This window comes from Pinus tabuliformis, chromosome 1_1, assembly GCF_031772625.1.
Source record: "Pinus tabuliformis cultivar Carrire ecotype Pingquan chromosome 1_1, CPIR1, whole genome shotgun sequence".
Taxonomy (NCBI): Eukaryota; Viridiplantae; Streptophyta; class Pinopsida; order Pinales; family Pinaceae; genus Pinus; species Pinus tabuliformis.
The window spans coordinates 521133534-521156343 of NC_142297.1; the positions used below are offsets into that span (position 1 = coordinate 521133534).

General features: G+C 42.2%; 1 pseudogene; it reads left to right on the plus strand.

Moving 5' to 3' along the window:
- Positions 1–2756, plus strand: part of LOC149214086 (uncharacterized) — a 139081-nt pseudogene extending 136325 nt beyond the window's left edge.
- Positions 2757–22810: the final 20054 nt, after the last annotated feature.

Consider the following 22810-nt stretch of genomic DNA (forward strand, 5'->3'; position numbering starts at 1 on the left):
ATCATGCAAACTTTTTCAAATGCAAAATGCACAATGCATGTATTTTCTTTTCCCTTTCTTAATGTGGATGGATTACAAAAAGAAAGTGGTTATATAACTTTGATTTCGATTTAAAGCGAAAGTAAACAAGTTTGTCCAAAATCAAAAGACACCTTAAGATTCACTCGCTTAATCACTGGAAATACATGAAATCAAACCATACTAATGAAAGTAAAATGACTAATCAGCTATGGACAACAAACAAGCTAACTCTTTAGACCAGCAAAATGTCTAACACAGGTTCAGATCTAAGAGGCCAAAAGCATGACTAGTTTACTCTTCGTTATGGGAAATTGTAAATGAGTAAGAAATATAAAGAACAAGTACAATTTCGTTATATAACAGAGGCAGAATGATGGCAAGTAATATTGGTTTCAAAACAGGCACAAGACTGACACCTAGCAGCAAAACTAAGTGAAAATAGGCAAGAGAAAGGAGGAAACCCCAAATGCAATAAGCAAATTTGGGCCAACGCAGGCTCTACACAGCCAAACTGGCTCTCAGCGCAGGTGGTCCCTTCGGGACCTGCGTTGCAAAGCAGGTAGCCTGTGTACTACCTGCTTTGGAAAACAAGAATTGCGTTTTCACAGTTTCCGGGTCATAATTTTCTCAAAAATGCACGGTTTTTGCTCAAATCAGAAGCAATCAGTCAAGCACACTCAAAGGGATGATTTAGAAGGTGCAAAGCTATCACTAAGAGCTTACAAGGATCTTTGTAGATCAGCTCTTCAAATCATGAATCTGCTCAGAAAATGAGCAAGAGTAGCTGCCCGCTACTTCGCTTTTGATATAGTCAAAAGCTTTTCGATTTGGTACTCTTTTGTTCAGGAAATGAATAGAAAAATACTACAAACACAATCAAACGGATACGATCCCTAGCGGAGTCGCTAGTTTGTTGTAGGGGAAAGTATCCGACTCGGATGACCCTATCCCACTCTAAGGGTGACAGTTCCTTAGCAACAACTGTAAAACAAACTACTAAGGGTTTACTTCTTTATGAAAGAAAAAGAGAATGGAGAAAGCACTAACCGTTGCCTTGCGCTTAATGTCGAATCCAAACTCTTCTCTTTGGCCGCTTGCTCCTAGCTCTTTGTTCTTCTGCTCGCCCAGCTACAATGAGATCCTGCACAATAACAAAGAAGGAAACTACAAGAGGCATGCAATCATAACTGGTTCATGGATTAGTGTAAACCAAACATGCAATCATCACAATATATAATTGAAACAAGAGCACATAGACGAACCTCAATAGCTTTTATTAATGAAGAAATAAAGGTTCTGAGAGTATTACAACCATTGCAGGCTCCAACCTAGCAACACCTCCCAGCAGAAAGAATTGCTCTTCTTCACCTCTCTCAAACAATCACCCAATAACTCAATAATGAAACCAACAACATATCATTACTTTGCACAAAATTCCAGCCTCCTGAGCTCATAGGAGAGAGCTCAATATATAGATGAATTGAGAAAGGATGAGTCAGCTTGCAACTGATGTGTAGCTGCCTTGTGTCCTCTCTCTCTTCAGTTAATCTTTAGTTGATCTTCAGTTCTTGAGTCCACTTGGTGAACCTTGCTTCCACTCGGAGAAACAAAGCCTCTGACTCATCACAAGGCGAAATACCTGATCCAAGTGTCATTTTTGGAAGATTCCAAAGCAATGACTCACTGTGCCACATGTCCAAACTCGCTCAACGCAGGTGGGCTTTGTTCTACCTGCTTTGCAATGCAGGTACACCATGGAGCAGTTGTGTTTCAGCGCAGAAGCCTAGTGGAGCACCTGCTTTGATTTCAGGATTGCTTGTTTTTGAGTGTTTTCAGGTGGAGAACTGATCTGAGAGCTGTTGGTTTGCTGACCTTGTTCCTCTAGGGGTAGGAACATCATGTTTAGGGAACTTTGGATCCCTTGGATTATTGACAATTCATGCTTGTTGCTGTAAGGCACAAAATTGTCTATAACAGCTACGAAACTGTTAACTGAAATGGTGGAAAGGGGCTGTAGCCCAGATGTTGTGACTTACAGTGCACTAATTAATGGGTATTGCAAAGAAGGCAAAATGCAAAGTTCTCTGGCGCTGTTTCAAGAGATGAAAGAAAAGGGTTTGGTCCCAAATGAGGTGACATATAGCACTCTTATTAATGGGTACTGCAACGATAGAAATATTGTAGAAGCAATGGAAGTTTTTGATGAAATGTTACAAAAGGAATGTGTACCCAATGAAGTGACTTACCATGCATTGATTAATGGACTTTGCAAAGCCAGAACTATTCTGGCAGAACATTCGGAAGACAATCTGCAAATGAAATGGGGAGGCATATTCTATACAATGTTGAAGGAAAGTTGGGATCATAAAACTGCAGCTTATAATACAGTTATCGTTGCTCTTTGTCTTAGAAAAAAATTACAAATGGCTTTCAAATTGAAAGACAAAATGTCTGCTGAAGGGTTTCAGCCAGATGGGGTTACATATGCTGCTTTGTTGTGTGGTCTCTGTGAACAAAACAAAATAAATGATGTGGATAAGATTTTGAGTGAAGCATTGCAGAAAAATATGCTTTCTATTGCATATAGGTATTCCATTATGTTTGATCTCTATTTTGGTGAAGGCAGGCCTTCTAAAGCCACATTACTTCTGAATGAAAATTCAGACAGAAAGTATGGACAAAGCATTATTTTCAATGACCTTGAAAAGGAAGGTGCAGCTACAGGAACTGAGTAAATGACTACAAACCTTGTGTTTCAGACTTGAAAGTAATTACCAAAGAAGGCCTTGACCACATATGACTTTCACATTGTTTTATCTTAAGCTGTTGAAGCTTAGGGTTCAATTGTAACATGCTTATTAGGCAACCACATTTTTCATGTGGCATGGGCATTCTAGAATCTGGACTGGCCACTTACGAATTTTTTACTCTCACAATCTGTGCCCCAAGGCAAAGGGCTTGAGTCAACATGCTGATGTAATGGGCTCTTGAAACTACAATACTCGTGGGCTTCCCTAATTCTACATATCATCACCGAGTTCAGAAGGGAGTTCGGCCAGAGTAACCTGGTAGATCTTTTCTTATATTATTTTCTGGACAAGGCAAAGGGATGAAAGGATTAAGTATATCATGACTCCTTTGACATTGATATGACCTCTAAAATTTATGAAATGTGTTGAATTATACAGAGGTTGGGGAACATTTTGGCTTGTGCTTATGGGACCCGAGATTAATTCAATTTTTCATGTGCTTAGAGCTCAAATGAGGTTCCTTTCCAGCTTATTTGATCATTAGTTGGGGATGAAAGGTCCTGCTGCATGCATAAGACCTGCCCTCTGCAGTATCAAGGACGTTCCTCTTGTGCTTTGGGCTATGAGAGGATAATTGATAGTTTGTTTTGGCCGAAATTGGAAAGCAAGAGCTTTACAAAGAGAAAGCTGTTATTTGTTGGATTGAAAATAACCCCCTTTGAGCTCTATTTGAATACAAGCAAAGAAGAAAAAGTAACAATCGGTTTCAAAGTTGCCCAGTTTTTTGAATGGAAGTTGCAACAGTATGTATCTTACACATGTTAAAAAAACATTTATTAATGGTATTATGATGTAAACCGAAATCTATAATTAGATACCTATGTGGGATCTATAACCTTACTTGTGACTGTAACTTCACTTTTGGCATCTCTAAGTTCCACATTGTTTAGAATTATAGAATGCATATAATCTTTGGTATACAAAGAAAGTTGTTGCTACCATTTGAATACAGGAACTGGAGATTTACAATTATATACAATCCAGACATTTTTAGGGAGATTTTACTTAAAATAGGACGTAGAACAAACTATTGGGAACAATCAATTCTCAGGCATGACCTGAAGGAAGAGCTGTTTGGTGTGAATCATTTTAATTTTATACCAAAAAGGAATCCCCAAATATCAAATGACCCCTTCCAAGACTCCTTTCCCAAATGGATTCACCCACTTGAAGAACTGTATCAGCTTCCATTATAACCACTATACTGCCTTGCAATTGTTAAATTTGGCTACTAAAATAGGAGAAAAGATCTCCGAAATTTCATTGTACAGGTTATTAATGCTTGAAGTAATTCTGAAGGGAAGGTGGAGTCGTTAACAAAATGAACATTCAAGATTCCATGCCCCCTTGGCAATTGAATTTCCTTCATCTGACCCTGTATTATGGCAACCCAGCACAAATAGCCTAAAGCTATCTGCAGCATTAATAAAAAGAAGATGGAACAATGCACGGGTAATCAACCATCGGAGAACAATGGTACTAATTAACCACCCATTAACATGTACCTAGCATAGGCTTTAGAAAAAGAAATATTGAATGCTTCTTTGATTTTTGCGCCAAAAGCAACCCAACAAAACATATCCCCGATAATTTATAAAGGTTCCTTCTATTCCGTCGTATGCTTTGTCGAAGTCAAATTTTAGAAACAGAGTTTTGTGTTGAGTGTCGATTCTGCATGTGTTAGCGTTGTATATCCTTTATTCAAAATGGCCCAGAAAACACCATGTTCATTGGAATTTGGCAAAGGGAAAAGTCCAAAGAAGGAAGAGTTCAGGTCGTTTACAGATTTTTCAAGGATTTGGGTTGCCCAGAAGCATGGAGAGACTATGCCCATAAGAACATTGATCGATGAAACTATGCGAGTCATCCCCATTCTGAATGTTATAAATCAGCACATGTCTTTGCCCAACATTAAGTTAATTCTGATTTGATCATTGATGGGTTGGTCGCTTACAACTCCCTAATATTTGCCTATGGAAGCATGTGATGAAGGCTGTTTAAAGGCTTGAAGAACTTGCCTAATATTTGCCTATGGAAGCATGTGATGAAGGCTATTTAAAGGCTTGAAGAACTTTATTGTAAAATGTTTTGAGTGGCTTATTTGTTGGTCGGCTTGGTCAGATCCATTAAGGTAAATAAAGATGTGTCTTTTGAAGTTGGCTTTCCCAATAAAGGGTTTCCATGGTAAAATTCTCTTGTGCATTGTATAATTGCTTTGTGATTGTTAATTACTTCTCTTGCTATGATGGGTTTTACTTTTGGTATCAAAGCAAGGTAAACCTAGACTCTCTAGTGAAAGTGGTTTGATGTCGGGAGCCAAGGAGAGAGCAGATGGTATACAACATGATTGGGTATGCAATTGTAAGTATTCATTTTGGAGTTGTGACTTAAGCAGATGTAAATGGGCATATAGCCATAAGACCCATTTAGACATACATACCCCTATTTGATGGTTCTGAGAATCGGCCAGCCACCCCGGGCGGGCGGGCGGGCCACCAGGGTGGGGCGCCGCCACCCATCTTGCGCCACCTCAGCGACCTGCCTGCTCGCTCGAGGAGGGGGCGCGTGGGTGAGGGGTGGGGGGGGTGGGGGGGGGGAGGGGTGGGGGGGTGAGAGTGGGGAGGGGGAAGGTAGGGAGGGAGTGGGTAGGGTGCAGAGTGAGGGAGGGAGCAGGTGGCTGGCCGATTACGGGTGGGGGGAGTTACCCTAAAAAAAAATTTGACCCTAGAAAAAAATCATCGTTCCAGTATCATCACTTTTTCGTTTTCAAGCTGTATTTTGCATGAAAATTTTGTTTTCACTGCCATTTTTAAAACATGTTCAAAATTGTCCCTAAAAAAAAACCATCGTTCCAGTATACACACTTTTCATTTTTAGCACTATTTTTGATAATTTTTTGGCCTTTTTTGGCCAGAGTTCCTGTTTTGAGTTTATAGTTCCCATTTCAAAGTTTACATTGTTATGTAGTGATGAGCCCCAATTTTGGTACAATTTGGGCTCATTTTGGCCTATTCTACTTGCTCAAACCATTCATTTTTATTGCTTATGTATGCATTTCTTAGTTTGTTCGTGTTGTTTGTAGGAAGAAGGGTAGACATATTATCTACGTGACTAATGCATGATGCTTTCAGGTTTTTTTGCATTTAAAGGGAGAAAAAGACATGAAAAAGGAGACAAGGAGACAATGAGGTGGCACTGCTGGTTTTTAGGAGAGAATGTCCACAGTCTTGGGGACCTTCCTCGTGATTCCCACCGTAGCTCCAAGCTCAAATCAATCTCCCCACCGAGCATAGAACACCAAGCATAGAGCACCGAGCATAAAGGCAGCCAACTGTTCTACAGGAACAACAGTCATAACTGTTCTACAGGATCACCAGTTAAACTTCAGTTGGAAAGCCGAGTGCCTAAAATCAAGGAAACTTGTTGGATGATGGTTTTGCATAAATACTGAGGCCATAGCCTTGATTAGGAGCTTTTTGACTTTTGGTATTACGCTTGTAATTTTGTGTACGAGCTTCAGCTCGGTGTTAGTTCTTGTTGTAAGCCAGTTTTGGCATAACATCAGATTATGAATAAAGAAGGAAGATTTTGATCTAGTTCTGAGTTTTCTTAAGGAGACTATAGCTCTCAGGTTAGGGCCCAACCTGAGAGCCATAGATCCCCTCTACTGTAGTGTTGGTTCCATTTCGTTTCAGCACTTTGAGTTTTCCTTGCACATGCAATTTGAATTACAGGTTGTTAATTTAGTTGTTTTCATGAATTTAGATAGGATTTGCTTATGGTGAATTTGTTTACAGTTGCTTAGGTTAGCAGAGGATAGATATAATCCATTGGAGCTCCAGCAAAAAGGTTGTTAGGGCTCACTGCCATCTCATTTGGGATTGGGGTGCAGTCCATAACTAACCACCAAAAATACGCATTTCTTTACTTGATGATTGCTGCAACACAGTCACGGTTATGTTAGATGCTTCCACATGATTCACACCTACACCACACTCCTTTACCACAGCTTCATGCACATTCTCCTTCGCGTTTTGGATTGCTTTTCATTGAATTTATAAGCACAGGTAGTCTAGGTTAATACATTTTCGGTTTGGTGACAGTCACAAGCATTTGTTTCATTTACACTGCTTTCTCTCGTTCCATTACTTCGTCCTCCACCTTGATCACACCTGCAAACACATCTTTGACCTCTGCTCCGCTCTGTTATCTCCCAAAGTCTTTCACTCCTCACGTACTTCCATTCTCTAGCCCTTTCGTTGACCTAGCCGTCTATCTTCCAACCTACTCCCTACATTCACTCCCTATCCTATTCCTCCACTTCTAAAGCCATCACCAGCCTTATTCCTACCTTTCACATCTCCCCCTACCATTCCATCACTCCTCCATCACTCCAAACACTCACGGGAGGTCATCTTGTAGCAGTTTGTAGACATCCTATAGAAACCAGAGTATCCTGTAGGATCCCCTACAGACTTCATGTAGGAGGCCACTCACTCGGTTTGTTAGGGTCCCACCCTAACCCCCTTATTTATGTCATGGGATCACGTCATAATCAAGAGTCAATAAAGCCCATATTAATATTTGTAAGTGGTTAACCCGCAATTAATGACGGGACCACAGTTGGTTGCAAATGGGCGGTAGTATTAGTTAGATGGTAAATGGGTGGTAGTATTAGATAGATGGTATTAATAAAATCCATGATATTGGCTCGTGGTATTGCATGTATGAGTCATATATAAAGGATAGAGACTCCCTGCGAGGAGCATTGTGTCTTGTTTTGTAATCGAGCTCTGCTCTATTGGAGGTTGCCCCCTCGAAGAGGCTTGTGAACATTTCTCTCTGGATAATAAAATCATTGCTATTCTGTGCTCTGGGTATATTTTCTTCGCATATTTTGTGTTCTCGGTATCTTTTCTTCGCAAATTCTCTGTTTGGGTATCGCTTTGCAGGTTAAGAGCATAACAAGTGGTATCAGAGCACTTTCCAGGGCTCGGTGGGATCTCCAAATTTTAGCAAAATTTTTTTTAGGCTAGAGACATGTTCCGGCGTCTTTAAACCACGGGATCTGTCGTTAAGCGCATAAACCTGCGGATTTGGGGAGGCATGCACGCAAGAAATACAAGAGGTGGTCACGTCTGTTGGACTCCCTTGTAACCCCTGTGGGTACCCCTTCGAGTAGTAGCGCATTAGACAGAACCGCGCACGAACTGTCTTCCACGTACCCTCTGGGTATATAGGAAGCCCCATAGCTCCCTTGAAACTTCGCCATAGATAAAACTTCGGCCATCTTGTGGCTACAGTACACCGAGAACAGCACTCGGAGAGATTACTCGCCCGTACGATAGGGTAGTCGGGTTGTACGGCTAAGGGTACGGTCGATCCTCCTTAGTTAGAGCCCTGAAACATTGGGCCAAGTACTACTGTCAGACCCTTATGTATATTGCGATCTGTAGCACCTGACACTCCCCAAGACCATAGTTCCCTTTCTATTGTGGGATCAGACATCATCTATTCCAGATCAGCAGCAGCAGTTGTTCCACCATTCAGATCTCTCAGATCCACCGGATCGGCGCAGCAGCAGTTGTCCACTATTCAGATCTCTCAGATCCACCAGATCGGATATTCCAGCAGCAGTTGTTCCACCATTCAGATCTCTCAGATTCGCTAGATCGGAGTAGTTGGGAAGGGTTCCTGTACCTGGATATAATTTTCGCAGGACGTTTGGCGGCATTGACATTTTGAGGATTTGGCGACTGCAGTATTGATCAGGAAGGAGTAAAACTCCGTTAGGAGTTTTCCAAAAAAAAAAAAAAAGAGTCTGAGATCTTCCAGAGCGCTTATTGGTGACCTAGCCCATCAGAATCAGGACGACGAGCTGAGCAAGGTGGTACCATTCAATTCTTAGTAAAAAATTTTAGGCGGTCCCAAATTTTCATCAGACGGGTGTATGGTAGAAACTCGCGCTCAAGCAATGGCCCATGAAAGGATAGAAAAAATTGAAGAAGAGGTGCACTCCCTCCACTCTACGATGGAAAGGATCGAAAAGCATCTTAAAGGATTAGAGTGCCTAGTACAGGACAAGGGCAAGGAGCCAGCCCACGAGGAGGCGTATAAGGGTCATGAATACCATGAGGGGGAATCTAGCCACTCTCCTCACGTCTGGCACACCCATCCACCACCCAATCAGAGACCTCCCAAGTTGGATATGCATAAATTTGATGGTTCTCACACGTCCGCATGGCTAGCACAAATGGAGCAGTATTTTCAATTGAATCATATCATAGATGAGGGGACTAAGCTTATGGTGGGCACCATGTACTTGGACAGTGAACGATGGGAATGGAAGGAATGGTATCAGCGTTGCAATGGACAATTTCATACTTGGGGCCAATTTACCAAAGCACTTCGAAATCGCTTTGAACAGGAAGACTCTTTTTTGGGGCGTCTCACTAAGCTCCGACAGACGGGTACCGTGGATGAATATATTACCGCTTTTGAAGCCTTAGCCTTCCGCACTAAGGGTCTCACAGATGAATTCTACATGGAATGCTTTATCAGCGGTCTTAAAGAAGCCATCAAAGCTCAGGTTCTACTCCACCACCCCCCCACATGGAACGAGGCTTGCCAGTTAGCCCGTAAGGTGGAATGAGCATTAACAGCTCAATCCAGCCGCCCCAACTTTCCCGCTAAAGGTCGTCCCTCACAGGCTCCCAATATGACCCAAACACTTAAGATTCAAAAAGTATCACCTGCAGAAATGGCCGAAAGAAGGAAGCAAGGACTATGTTACTACTGTGATGAAAAATATTCCCCGGGTCATAAATGCAAAGAGCACAAGTTTTTTCAAATAGATGCCACTGACTACAGCTCCACCGAGGAAGATCCACCACTTGAGGAGCCAGAGGCCACCGAAGAAGACAACCAACAGGAGATGGTATCTGATGAACCAATGATTTCGCTACATGCGTTGGCAGGAATTTCTTCACCTCAAACTCTCAAAATCAGGGGTTTTCTTAAACATCGGCCAGTAATAGTCTTGATTGATAGTGGAAGTACCCATAATTTCATCCACCAAAATATCGCGGAAGAAGCACATTGTTATGTCCGAGCAGTTTCTAACTTCCAAGTTGAGATTGCAGATGGGGGCACAATGAAATGTGAAGGTCGCTGTGAAAATGTCAAAATTCAAATGGGGGATTATCAATTGAAAACCCACATGTTTGCAATACACATGGGGGGTTGCGACATTGTCCTAGGTGCAGAATGGCTCCGCACTCTTGGGCCAATCACAATGGATTTCCAGGAGTTATATATGAGTTTTAAGCAGAACGACTACACACATACCCTCCGTGGGCTACAAGCAGGAGCCCCCTCTATCATAAGCTCGCATCGTATGGAAAAATTGTTAAAAAAGGGCCATCATGGAGTAGTAGCTCAACTTAATGCCATCCAGGTAGTAGATACCATATCTTCACCAATTCATCCTGAGATGCAACAGATTTTGAATAAACATAGGACAGTCTTTGACAAACCTCATGAACTTCCACCCTCGCGAGGGGAACATGATCATAGCATCACATTGGTTCCAGGGGCCCAACCCCCAAATGTGAGGCCATACAGACATCCGTTTACCCAAAAGAATGATATAGAAAAAATCATCAAGGAATTGTTGGAAGCAGGTGTCATTCGCCCTAGTATTAGCCCTTACTCATCTCCAGTCGTCATGGTCCTCAAGAAAGATGGGGAGTGGCGGATGTGTCCAGACTTTAGGGCCCTCAATAAGTTAACAGTCAAAGATAAATTTCCCATCCCAGTGGTTGACGATTTGCTGGACGAACTCAATGGGGCTCAATTCTTCACTAAATTGGATCTTCGCTCAGGCTACCACCAAATTCGCATGAAGGAAGTCGACATTCCCAAGACAGCTTTCAAAACTCATGAAGGCCATTATGAGTTCTTGGTCATGCCATTTGGTCTCTGTAATGCCCCCTCTACTTTTCAGAGCCTTATGAATCACCTTCTCAAACCATATCTCAGAAAATTTGTCCTGGTCTTCTTCGATGACATCCTCATCTATAGTGGCACTTGGGCGGTACATCTTCAGCATGTAGATATCGTCTTGCAACTGCTCGGCACGCATAAACTATTTGTCAAAATATCTAAGTGTGCGTTTGGCATGGAAGAAGTTGAGTATTTAGGACACATTGTGGGCCGTGAAGGTGTCAAGGTGGATCCCAAAAAGATACAGGCAATGCAAGAATGGCCTCAACCTAAGACCTTGAAAAGCTTGAGAGGATTTTTGGGTCTCACAGGCTATTATCGTAAATTTGTCCGCAACTATGGCCGCATAGCGAAGCCCCTGACGCAACTTCTAAAGAAAAATTCCTTCTTCTGGAACAAAGAAGCACAACAGGCATTTACCGCGCTCAAAACCGCCATGTGTTCCACTCCGGTTTTAGCACTACCGGATTTCACCAAAACATTTGTCATTGAATCTGATGCTTCGGGAACAGGTATTGGAGCTGTCTTAATGCAGGAAGGGCGACCATTGGCCTTCACCAGCCAACAACTAAGTGGGAAGAACTTGGGCCAATCTACCTATGAGAAGGAAATGATGGCCATCTTACATGCAGTTGAGACCTGGCGACCTTACTTGTTGGGGCGACGTTTCCAGATCCGCACAGATCATCACAGTCTTAAATATTTTTTGGAGCAACGCCTATCTTCCCCACAACAAAATAAATGGTTAGCAAAAATGCTGGGTTATGATTATGAGATCATTTACAAGAAAGGGAAAGACAACAGGGTAGCAGATGCATTGTCACGCCAATTTGAGGAGGAAAGTACTCTGCTTGCAATATCCCTCCCCATTCCAGACTGGATTGAAGAGGCTCGCGGAGAATGGTTTTCACATCCTGGTCTCTCACAACTCATTTCTCAATTACAGGCAGATCCTAATTCCAGCAAGGGCTACTCATGGCAGAATGATATTCTTCGGTACAAGGACAGAGTCGTCTTAGCACCAACATCCACCCTCAAAAGTCGCATCTTGGCAGAATTGCATTCCTCTCCCATTGCAGGACATTCGGGCTTTCAGAAGACATACGCTCGCACCAGAAGATCATTTTTTTGTACCGGCATGAAACAGGACATCCTTACTTTTGTAGCAGAATGTGACGTCTGTCAATGCCACAAGGGGGAAACCGTCAACACACCAGGCACATTACAACCATTGCCCATTCCGGCGTCAATTTGGATGGAGGTCTCCATGGATTTCATTACAGGTCTTCCAAAGTCTGGGAACAAATCAATCATCATGGTGGTTGTGGACCGACTATGTTATGAAACCAGCTCACAAAAAGATAGAAAAGAGAGATCTACGCCTTAGAATTCAGCCTCTTCGAGGGGGCAACCTCCTTTACATTACATAAATGAACAATTCTTGGATGATACAAATGAAAATACCTCCTTTCTATATATAGGAGTCTAAGTGGTCCCAATACAATCAAAGCCTACATAACAATAATATTGTAGGGCACAACAATAACAATAGTGGGCTTCTATGTGGCATAATAGTAACAATATGGGCACTACATGGGTACATCAATATAAATAAGGGGTATAACTACAATAGTAATGGGGTAATCACTAGTATTATAGGGACCCAACATGCCCCTCTCCTTCAAAAAAAGTGTTGTCCTCAACGCTTGAGTAGTTCTGGATACTTCTGCATAAAATTCTCATCCTCCCATGTGGAATCTTCAGCGGATAAGTTCTTCCACTTGATAAGATACTCTGAAATTGATCGATTTCGTAGCTGTCGAGTTCTTGTTTCTATGACTGCTTCCGGTTCCAATATAATTTTTCCTTCCTCGTCAAGTTCTGGCAATATTGTTTGAACTGGGAGCTTGTCGCCTATAACCTTCTTTAAACATGAAACATGGAAAACTGGGTGCAATCGAGAAGCTGCAGGAAGCTCCAATTTGTATGCCATAGTACCAATCTTTTGCAACACCTTGTACGGACCATAATACTTTGGTGATAATTTATTATCCTTCTTAGCTTGCTTGAGGGACATTTGCTTATATGGTTGTAGCCGTAGGAATACCCAATCACCTACATCAAAACTTCTTTCACTGCGATGTTGATCTGCCTGTTGTTTCATTCTATTCTGTGCCAACACGAGGTTATCCTTTAAGAGTTGGAGGACTTGTTGTTGATGTTCGATGTGATGTTCCACTGCCTGAACCTTAGAATTTTCTCTTAAATATGATGTGATGGATGGTGGTTGATACCCATAAAGTGCCATAAATGGGGTCATTTTTGTTGCTGTATGGAAGGAAGTGTTATACCACCATTCAGCCAGAGGCAACCATTTGACCCATTGTGTCTGTTTATCAGATACAAAGCAACGAAGATATCCTTCCAAACATTTGTTTACTATCTCAGTTTGCCCATCAGATTGAGGATGATAAGATGAGCTATGAGCTAACTGAGTACCAAGACAAGAAAATAATTCTGTCCAAAAATTTCCAGTGAAAATGGGATCTCTGTCACTTACAATAATCTTTGGGTTTCCATGTAGCTTTTGAACTGTTTCCATAAATGCAGTAGAAACTGTACTGGCTTTAAATGGATGTGATAATGCACAAAAGTGTGCATACTTGGTAAGTCTGTCAACTACCACCATGATGACACTCTTTCCCTCAGACTTGGGTAAACCTGTGATAAAATCCATTGAAACCTCCTCCCAACGTTGGCTTGGAATGGATAAAGGTTGTAATAGACCCGGTGTCTTAATTGTTTCAACTTTATTTTGCTGGCAAACCAAACATTCCGCCACAAACTTTTGAATATCTGATTTAAGGCCATCCCAAAAAAATTCCTTCTTAACCCTGTGGTAAGTTTTTAAAAATCCTGAGTGCCCTCCTAAGGGAGAAGTGTGCAATTCCATAAGAATCTTTTGTTTTAGCTGGGAATTCTTACAGAGGTATAAGCGATCTTTGTACCATAACGAATCATTTTTCCAGCTAAATGTATCAGAAGTACTGGAATCTTGTTGTAGCTTTTGAATAAGTGCCCACACTTCTTCGTCATTCTTCCATTCCTCCCTTGCTTCGTTTATCCAATCTGGTTGGATAATAGAAATGGCACACAACAATGCTTCCACATCCTCATCCTTTCTTGAGAGTGCATCTGCCACCACATTTTGCTTCCCTTTTTTGTAGATGATTTCAAAGTCATAACCCAACATCTTTGTGACCCACTTTTGTTGCTCTTCAGAGGATAATCTTTGTTCTAAAAAGTATTTAAGGCTATCATGATCCGTTTTTACCTTGAAGTGTCTTCCCATTAGGTAGGGTCGCCATTTCTTAAGTGCATGGAGTATTGCCAACATTTCCTTCTCATAAATAGCTTTTCTTAAAAACTTTCCCTTGATTGGACGACTTTCAAAAGCAATGGGTCTTTCATCTTGCATTAGAACAGCACCAATTCCATTTCCTGAAGCATCACATTCCACAATAAAGGTTTTTGTGAAGTCCGGTGTAGCTAAGACCGGTGCTTGGCACATTGCCTCTTTAAGATGTTCAAAGGCCTTTGTTGCTTCCGAAGTCCATGAAAATGAATCTTTCTTCAATAATGTTGTTAGAGGTGTGCTATTCTCCCATAATTCTTAACAAACTTGCGATAATACCCTGTCAACCCAAGAAATCCTCGCAGATGCTTTATGGATGTGGGGATTTTCCATTCCTTAATGGCTTTAATTTTGCTAGGGTCTACCTTAACTCCTTCATGAGATACAATATGACCCAAATATTCCACCTCCTGGACTCCAAAGAAACATTTGGATCTTTTTGCATATAATTGTTTCTCCTCCAATAGTTGTAGCACCCTGTCAACATGTTCAACATGATCCTTCCAAGACTTGCTGTAGATTAGTATATCATCAAAAAATACTAACACAAATTTTCTAAGGAATGGTTTGAAAATTGAATTCATCAAACCTTGAAATGTTGAAGGTGCATTGGTAAGGCCAAAAGGCATGACCAAAAATTCATAATGACCCTCATGAGTTCTAAATGTTGTTTTCGGAATGTCTTCAATCTTCATTCTGATTTGATGATATCCCGAACGAAGATCCAACTTGGTGAAGTAAATTGATCCATGCAATTCATCCAGTAATTCATCAATAACAGGAATGGGGAACTTATCTTTAATAGTGAGCTTGTTGAGCTCCCTATAATCTAGACACATGCGCCATGATCCATCCTTCTTGTGCACCAATACTACTGGAGCTGAGAAAGAACTTTGACTCGGTTGAATTATACCAGCCTCTAGCATTTCTGCAACCATACGTTCAATTTCACTTTTTTGGACATAGGGATATCTGTACGGCCTGATGTTTGGAGGAACACTTCCTGGAATCAGATGAATAGCATGATCATGATCACGCATAGGTGGGAGACCTTTGGGAGTCTCAAATACCTTGGAATGATTGTCCAGGACTTTTTGGAGATCTGGAGAAATAGATGATTCCAATGTGGAAACATCTAGCGAACATAATTGTGCAATTACACCTCTTTGCTCCTTTTTTAGAAGCTTTGTCATTCCATTAGAGCTGATTATCTTTCCTGGTTTCCCTGCAATACCCCTTAATTCAACTTCCTTTCCTTCCACAGAAAATTTCATGAAAAGTTCTTGAAAATTAAAAGCTATTGTACCCAAGGATTGTAGCCATTGGACTCCTAGTACAACATCAGCACCTCCCATTGGAATGGAAAGCATTGGGCTAGTCAATACATATTCTCCCATGGATAGCTTGATATTATGGCACTTTCCAGAACAATTTATTGTTCCTCCATTTGCAATCATCACTTGACACTCTGGAGCTGGATATAGGAAGCAATTCAATTCTTTTGCTACCCTACAATGAATAAAATTGTGGGTGCTTCCTGAATCAATCAACACTATTACCTTTTTCTTCTTGATTTGTCCTTCTATCTTGATGGTTTGAGGAGTGGTAATTCCCGCCAATGCATTACAAGATATGGTCGGAATTATTTGTTCTTCATCTAGGCTTTGTTCCTGGAATATATCCTCTTCTTTTGACCTTTCTTGCTCCTTTTCTTCTTCCTCTTCACAATCTATGTAGAATAATTTCTTCTCAGCACACTTATGACCTTTTGTGTATTTTCTATCACAATTGTAACAAAGCCCTTTTGCTCTTTTTTCTTCCAATTGTTGTGGTGTCAACCTTGTAGGTTGTGGAAGACTATGGGCAACAACACTTCCTTCTTTATAGTTGTGAATGGTATGCTTCCTAGTTGCCATAATTTTGCTTTCCATTTTTCTTGCTAACCTGAATGCCTTCTCTAATGAATCAGGTTCCCAAAGGCGCACATCATGTTGGATATTATCCTTTAAAGACCCTATGAACACATCAATCCTATGCTCCTCTGGAATATCTTTTACCCTTATGTTCAATTTTTGGAACTCCTCAATGTGCTCCATTATTGAACCCTTTGTTTGAGACTTATCAATTGGCTAAAAAAAGTGTTGCTTTTTGTATCCTCATAATGTGCTATTAATTCTTCCTTAAAAATGGCCCAAGTGATAAATGGTTTACGAGAACAAAGCCATTGATACCATACAAACTGATTTGGTTCCAAATATAAAGTTGCCATACGTACCTTTTGTGTGTTTTGCACATTATTGAGATCGAAGAATTGCTCCATCTGTAATATCCATGTGGCAGGATCCTTGCCATCAAACTTCCTCATATCGATTTTTGGAACATGGTGAGTCTTTGATCCAACATTAGAGTCTATGGAATCATGATTAACATTTCTTTTGTTCTCATCATGAGTTTCCTTTACTACCTTTTCACCATTAGTGACCCTTTCTTGTAGCAACTTCTTCAATTCTTCCATGTTTGTATTCAAATCTATCTTCAAATTTGCCATCGAATCCTCCATCTTAGCTTCCATGCCCTTTATCTTAGATTCCACGCCATTTACCTTAGATTCCACGCCACTTATCTTAGCTTCTGTTAGCTTTTGTGAGCGTGACATTTGTTGCACTTGTTCTTGCTCATTTCTGCGCTCTACCCCAACCATTCACACCTACTTTGGTTGCTCAAACTTTCATGGATCAAATCTTCAAATTGCATGGCATGCCCACTTCTATTGTGTCCGACCGCGACCCAATCTTCACCAGTAATTTTTGGCAAGAGCTCTTCAGAATACAAGGCACTCAACTCAAACTCAGTACTTCATATCATCCGCAAACAGATGGTCAAACCGAAGCCGTCAACAAATGTCTCGAAACCTACCTTAGGTGTTTCACTTCAGAAAAACAACACCTTTGGGTACAGTGGTTACCTCTGGCGAAATGGTGGTATAACACCAACTATCATGCCACCACCAAAATGACTCCCTATGAAGCAGTCTATGGACAACTTTCGCTGTCCCCTACTTCTTATCTCACCGGGTGCTCCAAAGTACAAGCAGTGGATCAACTCTTACAACACCGGGCAACCATGCTTGCCCACCTGCGTGAGAATCTTCACCAAGCTCAGAACCGTATGAAGCAACATGCTGACCAACATCGCTCAGAGCACCAATTTCAAGAAGGGGATCAGGTCTTTTTGAAGCTGCAACCATATAAGCAAACATCACTCAAAGACAAGGGATGTCAAAAGCTCTCTCCAAAATTCTACGGACCATACCAAGTACTTCAGCGCATTGGAGAAGTGGCTTACAAGCTGGCGTTGCCACCCACAGCAAAAATCCACCCAGTTTTCCATGTATCGTGCCTCAAGAAAGTGATTGGGAACAATTGCCGAGTTCAAACCAGTCTACCTGAATTGGATGAAGAAGGATCAATCTGGCTTCAACCTGAGCAGGTTCTAGACACACGAGACAAGCACCTGCGCGGCCGCATGATTAAGGAGGTCCTAGTCAAATGGAAAGACACCTCGCCGGAAGATGCAACTTGGGAACCAGCAGCTATTCTTCAGCAGTTTCCGCAGCTTCAGCCTTGAGGACAAGGCTAGTCTTAAGGGGGAGGGCATGTTAGGGTCCCACCCTAACCCCCTTATTTATGTCATGGGATCACGTCATAATCAAGAGTCAATAAAGCCCATATTAATATTTGTAAGTGGTTAACCCGCAATTAATGACGGGACCACAGTTGGTTGCAAATGGGCGGTAGTATTAGATAGATGGTATTAATAAAATCCACGATATTGGCTCGTGGTATTGCATGTATGAGTCATATATAAAGGATAGAGACTCCCTGCGAGGAGCATTGTGTCTTGTTTTGTAATCGAGCTCTGCTCTACTGGAGGTTGCCCCCTCGAAGAGGCCTGTGAACATTTCTCTTTGCATAATAAAATCATTGCTATTCTGTGCTCTGGGTATATTTTCTTCGCATATTTTGTGTTCTCGGTATCTTTTCTTCGCAAATTCTCTGTTTGGGTATCGCTTTGCAGGTTAAGAGCATAACACGGTTGCTGAGCTTCTGAACGTGAGGAACCTCTGTGGATGGATGCTAAGGATCCCTAGGGACCTCTCCAAGCCTCCCCAACCTTTCCCACGCTTTCCTTCCTTCTCCATCCCATCTGCACAACCAAACCCTAGTTAGCACAAAATCACAATCATTCCACACACTTAAAGGAAAAATACAAAAACATGTCTTTCATGATGCAAGTAGTTTAGATCCATGCATTTGCACTTATTAGAGGTAACAACAGCATTGGTAGAAGTTTCATTCACATTCTTTGCATTATAGAGGTTAGACTAGTTAAATTAGGGTTTCCTACGTTTACATGCTTTGATTTGCTTTCAGTTCAGTTTGTCAAGTAGAGTAGCTTTCCTTTGAGAATAGCTTTCGTCCATCAATTAGCAAGATTCTTCTGAGAGCCTATAGAAGTTGGCTTGAGCCCTAGCGGACTTGTGCCAGCTGACCAAGTGACAGCTGCGACAAGAGCTAGTACTTGTGCATATAGCACCGTCGCTTCCAAGTTTGTACGAACTACCGGGTTGATAAAATTAAGAGACAGGAAGCCCCAGGAGTTGTAGCATTATTGCTACAATACTGGAGCTCACCATATTTTTGGCGCCGTTGCCGGGGAAGCGTCAGAGTATTAGTAATTGTTGCTTTTCTTCTACTTTCGTACTCTTACTTCTGCTCAGTAGTTTATTTCATTTCCATTCTGCAAAAGTAGCTCAGTATTTCTTGCTTTCATAGATTAGCATTTCCTGTTTTCATAGATTAGCATTTCCTGCTTTCCTAGATTAGCATTTCCTGCTTTCATAGATTAGCATTTCCTGCTTTCATAGATTAGCATTTCCTGCTTTCATAGATTAGTCTTTCTTGCTTTTCTAGATTAATATTTCTTGCTTTCATAGATTAATATTTCTTGCTTTCCTAGATTAGCTTTCCAATTCCGCAATTTCATTTGAGCAATATAGTTAGTTGTAGATCACTTTGTTTCAGTTTTGCAGGTACCAAAGAAAAAGAAAAATCACTCAAAAAAGAAAAGTCCTTTCCATTTCATGCCTCGTAGGAACCGAGATAAATCAGGCAAATTCCTACCCAACACCCCCACCACATCACTAAGTCACCCTTCTCTCTTCTTTGGTGACAGTGACCCAGAGGAACCTATAGGTGAACATCCTGAGATATACCAAGACCCTATAGAAGAAGAAGAGTTAGAAACCACTCCATCTGAAGCCATGGCTGATAATAGAAGAGAAGATGAGAGAATAGAAGGAGCTTTCCCCATCCGAGAGACCAATGGAGATATGAAAATGAAGAACATTAGGCCCTCCGCCTTGCCTCACTTCCATGGATTGACCACTGAGGATCCTGATACCTTCTTGTTTGAGTTTGCTGTCCTTTGTAGAACCTATGACTATACTGAAGATGAGCAAAAGCTGAAGCTCTTCCCTTCCACTCTTAAGGATGCAGCACTACGCTGGTTCATGGGATTACCTGGGAATAGCATCGATACTTGGGCTCAAATGCAGCAAGCCTTCAATACCAAGTATAGGGATTACTGTAGGTCTAAGGAAACCAAGGGAGAGATCTTTCGGATGACCATGGGGAATGATGAGTCTTTAGAGGATTATGAGGAGAGGTTCCAACTTAGCTATAAGCGGGCCAGGTGCACACTTGACCCTGAATCCCTCAAGTTGGTTCTACTCCGAGGAGTCCCTGAAGATCTGTTAGACACCCTTCACATGTTAGCTGGGGGGGACATTTACCAACTGCCTTATGAGGACATCAAGACTGTGTTTAGAAATCATTCCAGGGCAGCTAGAAAACGAGGTAGAGGAAATCTCCTCTCCACTGGTGTCCCTTTCTCCAAACATGAGTTTACAAACCAATTACAAGATCTTAAGAGTGAGGTGAGACAGACCATTGCCATGCAGCTGGACACATTCAGGATCCAGCAGAAGAAAGAAGAAGCTAAGAGAGCCTTGGCTATCTTCTGTCCTAGGTGCACCAGAAGACACCCTAAGAACGAATATCCATTGCATTCGGTTGAAGTGTGTTTCGTTTGTGAGGAGGACCACCCAACAAATCAGTGTCCAACCTTACCTGGGTTTAAAGCCATGTACCAAGGAACCGAAGCCCCCACTGAACCTCTCTACTTCATCAACCAAAGGAGGCCTCAAGGATGTAGACCTTATCAGCAGGGAATGCAAGGGGCACCACAAGCTTACTATAACCCCAACCAATCGACTCCCATGCCTTTTTGGGGTCCCCCTACTCATCCTTCTTGGTCCATGCCTCCTCCATGGTCTTATCCACCTCAGTACCCTACTCAACCTACTTCTCATTCATATCACTCACATGCCCAGTCACAGCCTCAATGGAGTGCTCCTTAGTCGGGGTGGAGGCCCCAATACAACACTCCTCCTGCCATTTTGCCTCCACCGCCAGTGCAACCTCAAACTTTACCTCCTGCTCCTCCAAGGCAACCTCGAATGCCTGCTCAACCGAACCCGAACCCCAACAATAGACAGGCTCAGCAGGTATACACTGGGGAAACATCATGTCCTACCTATGCTGTGGAGATCCAGGAGATCAATCTTCGATCTGGAAAGATCCTTCCAGATCGCCAACCTCCTCCCCTAGAGGATGAGGAAGATCTACAGGAAAGTGAACCAAAAGCTATTCCACCCTTTCCTGAGAGACTAACTGCCACCACACAACCCAACCCTGAGGAAGATGAGCTTCTGGGTGAGCTCAAGCAGTTGTGTGTAAAAATACCACTTCTCCAAGCCATCAAGGATGTGCCCATATACAACAAACTGGTTAAGGAAAAGTGCTTTAAACACCCAGGCAGGAGAAAGAAAGATGCCTCAACTATCAATGTCATAGGACAACTGTCTGATCTTATGTTAGGACAAGTCATCTGCCCCAAGTATCTAGATCCTGGAAGTCCTGTAGTAGATGTTCACATCAATGGCACCATCATACCTCACACCTTGATCGATCTGGGGGCTGCCATTAATGTGATGACCAGGGATACCATGCTCAAACTCAATCTTCAGGATTCCTTGAGGAAGACCTCGACAGTACTGCAACTAGCAGATCGCTCCACCGTGACTCCCGAAGGGATTGTGGAGGATGTCTTGGTCTCTATTGATTCTTGGGAATACCCTGCAGACTTCCTGGTTCTGCAACCAAAGGCAAAGCTTACTGGATATCCTCTCATTTTGGGAAGGCCTTGGTTAGCTACTGCAGATGCTTACATAAGTTGTCATGCAGGAAATATGACCATCAAAAATGGTCCCATGTCCAAGCAGCTAGTCCTATACCCTCCTGCCCAACCCTCCTTAGAGCATGACTTACCACTTTGGCTAGAAGAAGGAGAGGAAGACGAGGTGTATTCAGCACCTCTGTGCACCCTAGATGCCACCAGAAGAGACCCTCCTACCGAGGATGACTTGATTGAGACTCTGATCCAGAATCCACCTTCCAGTGCACTATCCTTAGAGAAGTTGGTGGAGGATGCCCAAGCTAGCACCTTAGTGGACCTTTGTACAACCAACCCTATCACTCCCAAAGTCAAAAACGTGGAGTTCGGCTCTGAGAGAACATTAAAGATCAACTCCTCCCTATCTCCTTCCCAGGAGAAGGAGTTGTGTAGCCTATTGGCCAGCCACTTAGATGCTTTTGCTTGGAGCTATAAGAAGATGAAAGGAGTCCATCCCTCGGTCTGTACCCATCATATATACATCAAAGAGGATTGTAAACCGGTTAGGCAACCCCAGAGGAGAATGAATCCAGCCCTTAAGGACATTGTCAAGGAAGAATTGCAGAAACTGTTGGATGCCGGATTCATCTACCCCATCTCTGATAGTGAATGGGTGTCCCCTCTGGTTTTGGTTCCCAAGAAAAATGGGAAATGGAGAATCTGTGTGGACTACCGAGAGCTGAACAAAGCTACCAAGAAAGACCATTTCCCTCTGCCTTTCATAGATCAAGTGTTGGATGGACTAGTAGGAAAGAAGTTCTTCTCTTTCCTGGATGGGTTTAGTGGGTACAACCAGATTCAAATCAGCCCGGAAGACCAAGATAAGACCACCTTCACTTGTCCTTGGGGTACCTTTTCCTACCGTGTCCTTCCCTTTGGGCTATGCAATGCTCCTGCTACCTTCCAGAGAGCTATCTTGAGCATCTTCTTGGAGTTGGTCCATGATGCAATAGAAATCTATATGGATGACTTTACTCCTTACGGGGCTAACTTCCAGGAAGCATTGTCCAACTTGGGAAAAGTCCTAACCAAGTGCGTCAAGATGAACTTGTCCCTTAGCCCTGAAAAATGTGAATTCCTAATGACTGAAGGGACCGTGCTAGGCCATACCATCTCTCGCCAAGGGTTACAGGTGGATCCTAACAAAATCGCTCTAATCAAAAAGGTTCCACCTCCAAAAAAGGTAAGGGATGTTAGGAGTTTC